This window comes from Eptesicus fuscus, chromosome 8 (assembly GCF_027574615.1).
Source record: "Eptesicus fuscus isolate TK198812 chromosome 8, DD_ASM_mEF_20220401, whole genome shotgun sequence".
Taxonomy (NCBI): domain Eukaryota; kingdom Metazoa; phylum Chordata; class Mammalia; order Chiroptera; family Vespertilionidae; genus Eptesicus; species Eptesicus fuscus.
The window spans coordinates 43,956,562-43,969,710 of record NC_072480.1 but is presented as its reverse complement, the minus strand read 5'-3'; the positions used below and the strand labels follow the sequence as shown (position 1 = coordinate 43,969,710).

Sequence of the window (13,149 nt, the reverse complement as noted above, 5' to 3'; positions counted from 1 at the left end):
AGGGAGCTGTCCTGTGAGACTAGAAATTCAGACACTGATCAGTCCTTCCTGTAAGAGCTCTCAATATAATGGAAGAAAAAAAGTACAAACAGGTAATACAGAGTGAGTGACACAACTGAGGTTGAGTTGACTTTATATGCAGCCTCAGTGGTGGAATACAATATAACTTGAATGCCACACCCAAATAACTTCAATATTTGTAACAAGATAAAAATTCTTCAGGTTCATAAAATCCTGCCGATACTATTTCTGTCCGTACTTTTACAGAAACATGTTTGGAAATTTAGAAGCAGGTTGGTTGCAAAATCAGATGAAAAATATTTAATAAAAAGATGGTTTTTATTACCTTTTGCAGGGTTTAATGTCAGCTAGCTCACTTCCATAGCTTTGAACCTTGTCAGGTATTGAAGTAAAAAGAAAATGCCAGAGAGCTAAGGCTGCTGGTCATGCTTTAGTACAAAACCCCTGACGGTTTCCCTGAGCCATGCCAAGTGTTCAGGGCGAGTCATTGAAACTACAGTGTTTGGACTTTATCTTTTCATAACAGCCAACTGAAATTATTGTGATTTTTAAATTGTGAATTCTCTGGCTTTATATCCCAAATAATTACATGGAAGAGAAGAAATTCTGGATTTAGAATTGGTGCTGGAAGGTTTGAAGATATGCCGTAGTCTGAATGTGAAGCAGCCCTGAAGATAAGATGATCTCCTCTTTTTTCAAAGATAAAAATGACCAAAGCAGTTTTTTGGTTTTTTTTTTGCTAGTACACATATTGAGGGTCTGATATGTACCAGGAATTATTCTAGGCTCTGGGGATACAACAAGGAAAAAATGAAGAAAGGAGGAAGGAAGGAAGGGAGGGAGGGACAAATCACCACCCTCCTAGAGCTTATATTTTAGCAAATAAATCATACAAAATGTTAAAGGTGGTAAGTGCTATGGAGAGCTATAAAGTAGGGGAAAAAATCCAGGAAAATGCTGGCTGTGTCAGAGTGTGTGTGCGTGTGTGTGTGTTGTGTGTGTGTGTGTTTTCGTTCCAGTGGGGGATGGGCGCTGCCTCACAAGATGACATTAGAGCATCAGTTTAAATGAGGTGAGGGGGGGAGACTTGCAGTTATCTGGGGGAGGAGCATGGAGTTCAGAGACCTTAAGAGAGGAGTGTGTATCCGGGTGAGGCTGGGTCCCGGGTCCGGGTGAAGCTGGATCCCGGGTCCAGGTGAGGCCGTGCGCCCTGAGTCTGGGAGAGGCCACGCGCCCCGGGGTCCGGGTGAGGCCACGCGCCCCTGGGTCCAGGTGAAGCTGGATCCCGGGTCCGGGTGAGGCCGCGCCCCTGGGTCCGGGAGAGGCCACGCGCCCCTGGGTCCGGGTGAGGCTGGGTCCTGGGTCCAGGTGAGGCCGCGCCCCTGGGTCCGGGAGAGGCCACACACCCCTGGGTCCAGGTGAGGCTGGATCCCGGGACCAGGTGAGGCTGCACACACCTGGGTCCGGGTGAGGCCACGCGCCCCGGGGCCTGGGTGATGCTGGGTCCCAGGTCCGGGTGAGGCCTCACGCCACTGAGTCCGGGTGAAGCTGTGCCCCTGCGTCCGGGCGAGACCAAACCAGAGGGAGTCGGACCTGCATTACCACCATTTGTCCACCATCCAGAGCTGAAAAGTCAGTGCCAACATGTACACATAAGGAACTGGTGGACATTGAAATTGGGTGTCAAAAGAACTGTTGGTCCAGAAAGAAACTCACTACAGACTGATTCATTTGCCTGTCAGCATAACTATTATTGCTCGTCTCACATTTGGTTCTTATAAGTATATTTCTAGTAACACATGATCTCACTCATCTAGGGGAAATGATGAACAACATAGACTGATGAACAAGAACAGAACCAGAAACAAGGAGGCATCGATCGGACTGTCGGGCCTCAGAGGGAGGGTAGGGGAGGGTGGGGGTAGTGGGGAGAGATCAACCAAAGGACTTGTGTGCATGCATATGAGCCTAACCAATGGTTAAGGACAACAGGGGGGTGGGGGCATCCGTGGGGAGGGGTGGGGGATGGGAATGGGGGGATGAGGACAAATATGTGACACCTTAATAAAGAAATTAAAAAAAAAAAAAAAAGAGAGGAGTGTGCCTGGCAGGTTCCAGGAATAACTAGGAGGCTGGTGTGGCTGAAGGTAGAGGGAGTGCTATGTAGGAGTAAGATCAGAGCTAATGAGCCGGGGATGAAAAAATGAAAATCCAGGTTGACCTCTGAAGGTCATATGGAGGATGTGTAGCCACAGTGCACGCTTAATCTATATGCTTCTCATATTCAGATGACAAGGACTCTGTACATTGTAAGTGTTAGGTCTGATCAAATAATTGAATAAATACCCCCTCCTCTGGGAACTGACCTTTAGACCACTTCACAACAGACAATCCCTGTCGCTTAGACCATGTTCCACTTGCTAAGACCATTATCCTTCCCCTTCAGACCTTCCCAGGATCCCGACCCGCCCATAGAATTCTCCGCCCAGAAAAAGCCCACCTAGAGTCATTTAAAATCTCTGACTTCTGTCCCTGGGGGCTGATGCCATTTTGGGGCTCGGCCCATCTGGTATCCAGATGACCTAATCCTATACAATAAAAGGCTAATATGCAAATTGACCAAATGGCAGAATGACCGGTCGCTATGACGCGCACTGAATACCAGGCAGATGCAGATGCTCAACGCAGGAGCTGCCTCCTGGTGGTCAGTGGGCTCCCACAGGGGGAGCGCCGCTCAGCCAGAAGCCAGCTCATTGCTGGCAAGCGCAGCGGCGGTGGTGGGAGCCTCTCCCGCCTCCGTGGCAGTGCTAAGGATGTCCGACTGCCAGCAGTCAGACATCCCCCAAGGGCTCTGGGACTGCTAGAGGGCGCAGGCTGGGCTGAGGGGACCCCACCCCCCCAATGCACGAATTTCGTGCACCAGGCTTCTAGTAATTTATAATCATTTACCAATTTTGGCCTTCAGGGACCCTAACAGTAAGGATCTTGTCTTTTACTCTTAATGAAATGGGGAGCTTGGAGGATTTGCTAGTAACATGACAAGTTTAAAAAGGATCCCTTTGACGTTTAAGAATAGACTGAAGGGGGCAAGATACACCAGTTAAAAAGTTTATTGCAATAAACTGGGTGAGAGATGATGAGTAGTATTCCATTGTGTGAATGTACCACATTTTTCTTTTTTTTTTTTTTTTTTTTTTTTTTTTTTAATTTCTTTATTGATTAAGGTGTCACATATTTGTCCTCATCCCCCCATTCCCATCCCACCCCTCTCCCCACGCCTGCCCCAATCCCCTGTTGAACTTAACCGTTGGATAGGCTTATATGCATGCATACAGGTCCTTTGGTTGAACTCTCCCCCTCCCCCCACCCTCCCCCTACCCTCCCTTATCCTCCCTCTGAGGCCCGATAGTCCGATCGATGCCTCCTTGCTTCTGGTTCTGTTCTTGTTCCTCAGTCTATGTTGTTCATCATTTCCCCTAGATGAGCGAGATCATATGTCACTAGATATATACTAATAAGCACTGAATGTGAGACGAGCAATAATAGTTATGCTGACAGGCAAATGAATCAGTCTGTAGCGAGCTTCCCCCTGGACCAACAGTTCTTTTGAGACTCAATTTCAATGTCCAGTAGTTCCTTATGTGTACATGTCAGCACTGACCCCCCAGCTCTGGATGGTGGACAAATGGCGGTAACGGAGGTCCGACTCCCTCTGGTTTGGTCTCGGCCGAACCCAGGGGCATGGCGTCACCCGGACTAAGGGGCACGTGGCCTCACCCATACCCAAGGGGCGCGTGGTCTCACCTGGGCCTGGGACCCAGCCTCACCCGGATGGATCCAGGGGCACACGGCCTCACCCGGACCCAGGCTCTGGCTTCACCCGGACCCAGGGACACTTGGCCTCTCCCAGACCCAGGGCCACTTGGGCTCACCCGGGCCTAGGTGCACGAGGCCTCATCTGGATCCAGGGACACAGGGTCGCACCCGGACCCAGGGACGCTTGGCCTCTCCCAGACCCAGGGCCACTTGGGCTCACCCGGACCTAGGTGCACGAGGCCTCATCTGGATCCAGAGACACATGGTCGCACCCGGACCCAGGGACGCTTGGCCTCTCCCAGACCCAGGGCCACTTGGGCTCACCCGGGCCTAGGTGCACAAGGCCTCACCCGGATCCAGGGACACATGGTCTCACCCGGACACAGGGACGCTTGGCCTCTCCCAGACCCAGGGCCACTTGGGCTCACCCGGGCCTAGGTGCACGAGGCCTCATCCGGATCCAGGGACACATGGTCGCACCCGGACCCAGGGACGCTTGTCCTCTCCCAGACCCAGGGCCACTTGGGCTCACCCGGGCCTAGGTGCACGAGGCCTCATCTGGATCCAGGAACACATGGTCTCACCCGGACCCAGGGACGCTTGGCCTCTCCCAGACGCAGGGCCACTTGGGCTCACCCGGACCTAGGTGCACGAGGCCTCATCTGGATCCAGGGACACATGGTCGCACCCGGACCCAGGGACGCTTGGCCTCTCCCAGACCCAGGGCCACTTGGGCTCACCCGGACCTAGGTGCACGAGGCCTCATCTGGATCCAGGGACACATGGTCGCACCCGGACCCAGGGACGCTTGGCCTCTCCCAGACCCAGGGCCACTTGGGCTCACCCGGGCCTAGGTGCACGAGGCCTCAACCGGATCCAGGGACACATGGTCTCACCCGGACACAGGGACGCTTGGCCTCTCCCAGACCCAGGGCCACTTGGGCTCACCCGGACCTAGGTGCACGAGGCCTCATCTGGATCCAGGGACACATGGTCGCACCCGGACCCAGGGACGCTTGGCCTCTCCCAGACCCAGGGCCACTTGGGCTCACCCGGACCTAGGTGCACGAGGCCTCATCCGGATCCAGGGACACATGGTCTCACCCGGACCCAGGGACGCTTGGCCTCTCCCAGACCCAGGGCCACTTGGGCTCACCCGGGCCTAGGTGCACGAGGCCTCATCTGGATCCAGGGACACATGGTCTCACCCGGACCCAGGGACGCTTGGCCTCTCCCAGACCCAGGGCCACTTGGGCTCACCCGGGCCTAGGTGCACGAGGCCTCACCCGGATCCAGGGACACATGGTCTCACCCGGACACAGGGACGCTTGGCCTCTCCTAGACCCAGGGCCACTTGGGCTCACCCGGGCCTAGGTGCACGAGGCCTCACCCGGATCCAGGGACGCATGGTCTCACCCGGACCCAGGGACACTTGGCCTCTCCCAGACCCAGGGCCACTTGGGCTCACCCGGGCCTAGGTGCACGAGGCCTCATCCGGATCCAGGGACGCATGGTCTCACCCGGACCCAGGGACGCTTGGCCTCTCCCAGACCCAGGGCCACTTGGGCTCACCCGGGCCTAGGTGCACGAGGCCTCATCCGGATCCAGGGACACATGGTCGCACCCGGACCCAGGGACGCTTGTCCTCTCCCAGACCCAGGGCCACTTGGGCTCACCCGGGCCTAGGTGCACGAGGCCTCATCTGGATCCAGGAACACATGGTCTCACCCGGACCCAGGGACGCTTGGCCTCTCCCAGACGCAGGGCCACTTGGGCTCACCCGGACCTAGGTGCACGAGGCCTCATCTGGATCCAGGGACACATGGTCGCACCCGGACCCAGGGACGCTTGGCCTCTCCCAGACCCAGGGCCACTTGGGCTCACCCGGACCTAGGTGCACGAGGCCTCATCTGGATCCAGGGACACATGGTCGCACCCGGACCCAGGGACGCTTGGCCTCTCCCAGACCCAGGGCCACTTGGGCTCACCCGGGCCTAGGTGCACGAGGCCTCACCCGGATCCAGGGACACATGGTCTCACCCGGACACAGGGACGCTTGGCCTCTCCCAGACCCAGGGCCACTTGGGCTCACCCGGACCTAGGTGCACGAGGCCTCATCTGGATCCAGGGACACATGGTCGCACCCGGACCCAGGGACGCTTGGCCTCTCCCAGACCCAGGGCCACTTGGGCTCACCCGGACCTAGGTGCACGAGGCCTCATCCGGATCCAGGGACACATGGTCGCACCCGGACCCAGGGACGCTTGGCCTCTCCCAGACCCAGGGCCACTTGGGCTCACCCGGGCCTAGGTGCACGAGGCCTCATCTGGATCCAGGGACACATGGTCTCACCCGGACCCAGGGACGCTTGGCCTCTCCCAGACCCAGGGCCACTTGGGCTCACCCGGGCCTAGGTGCACGAGGCCTCACCCGGATCCAGGGACACATGGTCTCACCCGGACACAGGGACGCTTGGCCTCTCCTAGACCCAGGGCCACTTGGGCTCACCCGGGCCTAGGTGCACGAGGCCTCACCCGGATCCAGGGACGCATGGTCTCACCCGGACCCAGGGACACTTGGCCTCTCCCAGACCCAGGGCCACTTGGGCTCACCCGGGCCTAGGTGCACGAGGCCTCATCCGGATCCAGGGACGCATGGTCTCACCCGGACCCAGGGACGCTTGGCCTCTCCCAGACCCAGGGCCACTTGGGCTCACCCGGGCCTAGGTGCACGAGGCCTCACCCGGATCCAGGGACACATGGTCTCACCCGGACCCAGGGACGCTTGGCCTCTCCCAGACCCAGGGCCACTTGGGCTCACCCGGGCCCAGGTGCACGAGGCCTCAACCGGATCCAGGGACGCATGGTCTCACCCGGACCCAGGGACGCTTGGCCTCTCCCAGACCCAGGGCCACTTGGGCTCACCCGGGCCTAGGTGTACGAGGCCTCACCCGGATCCAGGGACACATGGTCTCACCTGGACCCAGGGGCGCTTGGTCTTTTCCAGACCCAGGGGCACGTGGCCTCACCCGGGCCTAGGTGCTCGAAGCCTCACCCGGATCCAGGGACACATGGTCTCACCCGGACCCAGGGACACTTGGCCTCTCCCAGACCCAGGGCCACTTGGGCTCACCCGGGCCTAGGTGCACGAGGCCTCAACCGGATCCAGGGACACATGGTCTCACCCGGACCCAGGGACGATTGGCCTCTCCCAGACCCAGGGCCACTTGGGCTCACCCGGGCCTAGGTGGACGAGGCCTCACCCGTATCCAGGGACACATGGTCTCACCCGGACACAGGGGCGCTTGGCCTCTCCCAGACCCAGGGCCACTTGGGCTCACCCGGGCCTAGGTGCACGAGGCCTCACCCGGATCCAGGGACACATGGTCTCACCCGGACCCAGGGACGCTTGGCCTCTCCCAGACCCAGGGCCACTTGGGCTCACCCGGGCCTAGGTTCACGAGGCCTCACCCGATCCAGGGACACATGGTCTCACCTGGACCCAGGGATGTTTGGCCTCTCCCAGACCCAGGGCCACTTGGGCTCACCCGGGCCTAGATGCGCGAGGCCTCAACTGGATCTATTGACCCCTGGCCTCACTCGGACCCAGGGGAGCGCGGCCTCCCCCAGACCCAGGGGCGCTTGGCACCTCCGCAAGAGTCCCGCCTCTCCCCGCAGGCATCTGGGTCTCCCACGGGTCCCCAGAAGCTGGATTTCAGTGTGATGGAGAGCTAATCTCCCCTAGGTTTGGAACAAAAGCCCCTTTCCCCCGCCACCAACCAGACCCACGCGCCTCCACACCTCATCCCCTCCGATTTCGCTGGTTTCCTCTTCCCTCTTAGCTATAAATCTACCATTCAGCCATCTCTCCTGTAGTTCTGGATGGCAGAGGCTCTGTCCTCCATTCGTGCCCCTGAAATTGCTGTGTGCGGTGGAGTTCGCAGTTCCTTTGTTTAACTTAGCCGCCTTCTTGATTCTCCTCTGTCAAATGGCTTAAAGGGCTTGAATGTAAGATGAGAACTCCTAAGAATCCTCCAAATCGGTGTTGGCGGCCTCCGGGTCCTCGAGGATCTCACTGCGCAGTTCGGCCAGGTCGGTGGCGCGGATGCGCCCCTCCTGCAGAAAGATGGTCTCTTCCTTCACAGAGAGCTGCTGCGCCGAGTCCGCGGCCGCCGCCACAGCAGCTGCTGCGGCGCCCACGAGCCCATGGCCCCGGCTGCGGTGCTGACTGAGAGGAGCAGCCGCCCGGTCTGGGGAGACGCGAGCAGCAGTCGCCACCCTCACTAGTCCATGTTCCAGTTGTATTTCCGAAACTGCCATGTGAGGCAACACATCAGCCTTCACCTCCGCCGTCATCTTTTTCAATTCCCCGATTTGTTCTTCTTAATCTCTTGAATTCAGTCAACTCTACTGAGGTCTAGTGGCGCCGTGAGGTGCACGGAGAGGGCGCCCGGGCCTCCGTCCGTTGTGCGGGGCGCGCGGCCCGCGGAACCAGGCGCGCGGGGGCCTCGCGGCGGGGATGGGCGCTGGGCGGCCGCCGGGCTCCGGAAGCCGCTGCCGCCGCGGCGTCCCCAGTGCCCCGGGCCGGGCGGCCTGCGGGGGCGGCGCAGTTGCGAAACTGAGTGAGTATCTACAGTTAAGTCTTGATTGTTGTTGGTGTCACTAGGAGGAATTGTCCTCCAGGCCAATTGTCCATGAGGACCCTCTTTGTCTATATAGGAAGAGTTGCTGTGCAGGAGACATGAGGCTCCTGTGTCTGTGTCCCTCTGTATTCCTTGCAAACACCTCTGAGAGAAACGCGCCCTGGAGTTTCGCCCGCTGCCTGGAACTGGGTTTCAATGTAGTTGGAACTGGGTCTCAGCGCAGTCTGGCGCCTTTGTCTCCTTCCCAGCAGGGCCATTCAGTGGCGCAGGCAACAGTCCCTCCTCTGCGCGCCCTCCCGTGTGCGCCTCTGGAGCCGCCGCTCCTCTGTGCCTCTGCCCCACAGGCCAAATTCATTCCCCCAGCATGTGCCTGGCTTCCCAGGGTTTCGCCCGGAACTGGGGTTCAGTGCAGTCAGAACTGGGGTTCAGCACGGTCCGGAGCCCTTGTCTCCTTCCCGCTAGGGCAGTTCAGTGGCGCAGGCAACAGTCCGTCCTTTGCGCCCCTTCCTGCGCGCGCCTCTGGAGCTCTGCCTTCCGCCGCTCCTCTGTGCCTGCGCCCCACAGCCCAGATTCATTCCCCCAGCCTGCGCCTGGCTTCCCAGGGTTTCGCCCGGAACGGGGTTCAGTGCAGTCGGAGCCGGCGCTCAGCGCAATCCGGAGCCTTTATCTCCTTCCTGCCAGTGAACGCCGGCCAGGCCGTCAGCCGCCCCTTCCTCTCCGGCTCTATCCTCCCCGCAGGCGCGCGTGCTCGTGTCTCCGTCCGTTTCTCCATACCTCAGGCTTTTGCGGCTCCCCCGACTGTCCCCGTGGCCTTCTCCTTCTCCCCAGCTGTGGGCATTTCAGTCCGCCAGCTTTCCTGTGGTTCTGGACGATGACCGTTCTGACCTCTAGTTGTATTTTTGAAATTGTTGTGCCCGGCTGCGGGTTAGGTGTTTAACCTATGGCGCCATCTTGGTTTCTCCCTCTGTACCACATTTTTCTTATCCATTAACTTTTTTCTTCAGTATTATTGACATACTAGAGGCCCAATGCATGAAATTTGTGCAAAAGTAGGTCTTCTTACCTGTGGCTGCTGGTACCGTCTTCCCTCTGGCACCTGGAAGGTCGTCCAGAGGGACGTCCGGAAGGATGTCTGGTCTAATTAGCATATTATGCTTTTATTATTATAGATGATGTTGTATTAGATTAAGGTATACAACATAATGACTTGATACATGGATGCATTGTGACACGATTTACCACAATAACTCTAGTTAACATCCATCACCTTACATCAGCAATTTCAGCTGGTGTGCTGCAAGAATATTTAAAACATGCAATTCCTGACTAGTCAGAGGCACTGACCTCTTTTATCTTAGACCGTCAAATAAAAAAATGACAACAGCCAACACAATAGTAGCTGTTCCGTGTGAATGCCCTGTCTTGCACCAAAAATATATAGGTCATATAACAGAGTTGTATCTTATTGGTCACATAATAAGATTGCATCTGATTGGCTAATTCTTGGTACCAGAAATTAAACAATGATTTTTTAAAAAGTCACTTTAGAGCAAAAATGGTAGGTAATTACTATTCTTACTAGAGGCCCAGTGCACGAAATTTGTGCACAGGGGTGTGTGTGTCCCTCAGCCCAGCCTGCACCCTCTCCAATCTGGAACCCCACCGGGATCGGGCCTAAACGGGCAGTTGGACATTCCTTTCACAATCCAGGGCTGCTGGCTCCCAACCTCTTGCTTGCCTGCCTGTCGGATTGCCCCTAACCGCTTCTGCCTGCCAGCCTGATCACCCCCTAACCACTCCCCTGACAGCCTGATTGACGCCTATCTGCTCCCCTGCCAGCCTGGTCGCCCCTAAATGCCCTCCCCTGCTGGCCTGGTCCCCCCCAACTTCCCTCCCCTGTAGGCCTTGTACCTCCCAACTGCCCTCCCCTACAGGACTGGTTGCCCCTAACTGCCCTCCCCTGCTGGCCTGGCCGCCCTTAACTGCTCTCCCCTGCAGGCCTGGTCCCCCCAACTGCCCTCCCTTGCAGGCCTTATCCCTCCCAACTGCCCTCCCCTGCAGGCCTGATCGCCCACGACTGCCCTCCGCTGCTGGCCTGGTTGCCCCTAACTGCCCTCCCCTGCCGGTCTGGTCACCCCTAACTGCTCTCCCCTGCAGGCCTGGTTCCCCCCAACTGCCCTCTCCTGCAGGCCTGATTGCCCACAACTGCTCTCTGCTGCTGGCCATCGTGTGGCAGCCACTGTGTCCACATGGGGGTGGCTATTTTGTATGTTGGAGTAATGGTCAATTTGCATATTACCTCTTTATTATATAGGATATTTTTGTAAGTAATTCAAAAATATACCTATTTCTTGTCAGATCAGCAAAATATGTAATACATTTTTTGGTGTGCCACAGAATTTTAGTAATTAGTTTATATGTGCCATGAGATGAAAAAGGTTGAAAATCGCTGCTGTACATAGTTACAATATTTTTCTTATGATGAAAACTTTTAAGATCTCCTCTCTTAGCAACTTTAAAATATACAGGCAGTCCTCGGGTTACTTCAGACTCGACGTACATTTCATGGTTGCGTCGCCATCTCCCATTTACAGTATTTATAAAAAAAAAACGTTCCATCATTTTGACGTATGTACATATGTGCTTTATGTTTTTTTATTATTTAATTACCACAAGTAAAGATCAGGGATTGTTATCTTTCTTTTAAAAATTTTTTACTGTTTCTCTTCATTACTTCCATGTTATGTGCTCCATGTGAGTGACATAGGTGCTTATGTAGGTGGGTTCCGACTTATGGTGAAAATCGCGTTATGTCACGCTGTAGGAACGAATCTCCGACGTAACCCAAGGCCCTACTGTATAATAGAGTATTATTACCTACTAGAGGCCTGGTGCACGGATTCATGCACTGGTGGGGTCCCTCGCGTGGCCTGCAGGGATCCAGGGAGGAGCCGCTTCCACTCATCCGGGCCCTGTTCATCCTGGTCAGGTGAGCAGCGCTCCCGCTGTGGGAGCGCACTGACCACCAGGGGGCAGCTCCTGCGTTGAGTATCTGCCCCCTGGTGGTCAGTGTGCATCATAGTGACCAGTTGACCTGTTGCTTAGGCTTTTATATATATAGTTACCACACTGTATATTACATCCCCAGAGCTTATTTATCTTTTGGAAGTTTGTACCTTTGATCACCATTCCCCCCACCATTGGCTTCTGGCAATCACCAGTTTCTTCTGTTTCTATGAGCCTTTTTTGCTTTTGTTTTTGTTTTTGGATTCCACATATAAGTGAGATCACATAGTATTTGTCTTTGTCCAATTTACTTTACTTAGCAAAATGCTCTTAAGGTCCATACATGTTGTACCAAATGGCAGAATTTCCTTCTTTTTTATGGTTACATAATATTCCATTGTGTGTGTGTGTGTGTGTGTGTGTGTGTGTGTGTATTTCACATTTTCTTTATCCATTTATCTGTTAATGGACACTTAGGTTGTTTCTATGTCTTGGCTTTGTGAATAATGTTGCAGTGAACATGGGGGTGCAGATATCTTTTCAAGATAGTGATTTTGTTTCCTTTGTCTGTATGCCCAGAAGTAAAATTACTGGGTCATAAGGTAGCTCTATTATTGGTAGTGTGAGAAACATCCATACTGTTTTTCACAGAGGCTGCACCAATTTACATTCCCACCAACAGTGCGCAAGGGTCCCTTTTTTGCATGTCTGCATCAGCACTTGTCATCACTTGTCTTTTTGATGATATCATTCCAACAGGTGTGAGGTGATGTCTCATTGTGGTTTTTTTTTTTTTAATCCTCACCTGAGGATATTTTTTCCATTGCTTTTTTCAGAGAGAGTAGAAGGGAAGGGGGAGGGAAGGAGAGGTGAGAGAGAGAGGAGAAACATCAGTTTGAGAGAGACAAATCGACTGGTTGCCTCTCGAACGAGCCCTGACTGAGGGTGGGGAGTGGACCCGAAACCCAGGTATGTGCCCTTGACTGGGATCGAATCCAAGACCTTTGGTGTGCGGGTCAATGCTCTAACCACTTAGCAACTGGTCAGGGCTCTCATTGTGGTTTTGATTTGCATTTCCCTGATAATTAGAGAGTGGTCACTTGTTGATGAACATTTGTGAGTTTTTGGCGTTTTTTTTCCCCCAGTTTTGGGGTGCTTTGACTAAGGCTTCTGTGAATATTCATGTACCAGTACAAGCTTTTATGTGAACATGAATTTTCAGGGCTTTTGGCTAAATCTCAGCAGTGGAATATTGGGTCCTGAGTTAAGTCTGTGTTTAACTCCTAAGAAACTGCTGAACAGTTTTCTAAAGTGGTTGTGCCTTTGTACCTTTCCAAATACAATGTATGAAAGTTCCAATCGCTTTACCTCCCAGTGGGCTCTTGGTCTTTTGATTGTAAGCCATTCTAATAGGTGTGTAATGTTGCCTTACTGTGGCTTTAATTTGCAGTGTTCCTGATAGCTAATGCTGATGGTGTGTGGATTTTAATTTGTTGATCTGGAAAGTTGAAACTTTGGTTCCTGTCCGCTGAGGCTCATAATAACTTTTATTTGTTTATTTATTCATGTATTTTCAGTCATTACACTTTAAAAATGTTATCTTTTCCCCTTAATTTTGATGCCTCACAAGTTATAAATAACTTATAAAAGCACTCAAAAGGTAG

The 13,149-nt window shown here is 54.5% G+C and overlaps 1 protein-coding gene across 1 annotated transcript in view; it reads left to right on the top strand.

Moving 5' to 3' along the window:
- TBC1D4 (TBC1 domain family member 4) overlaps positions 1 to 13,149 on the top strand; it is a 220,356-nt gene that overhangs the window by 127,260 nt on the left and 79,947 nt on the right. The gene's annotated exons all lie outside the window — the stretch shown is intronic.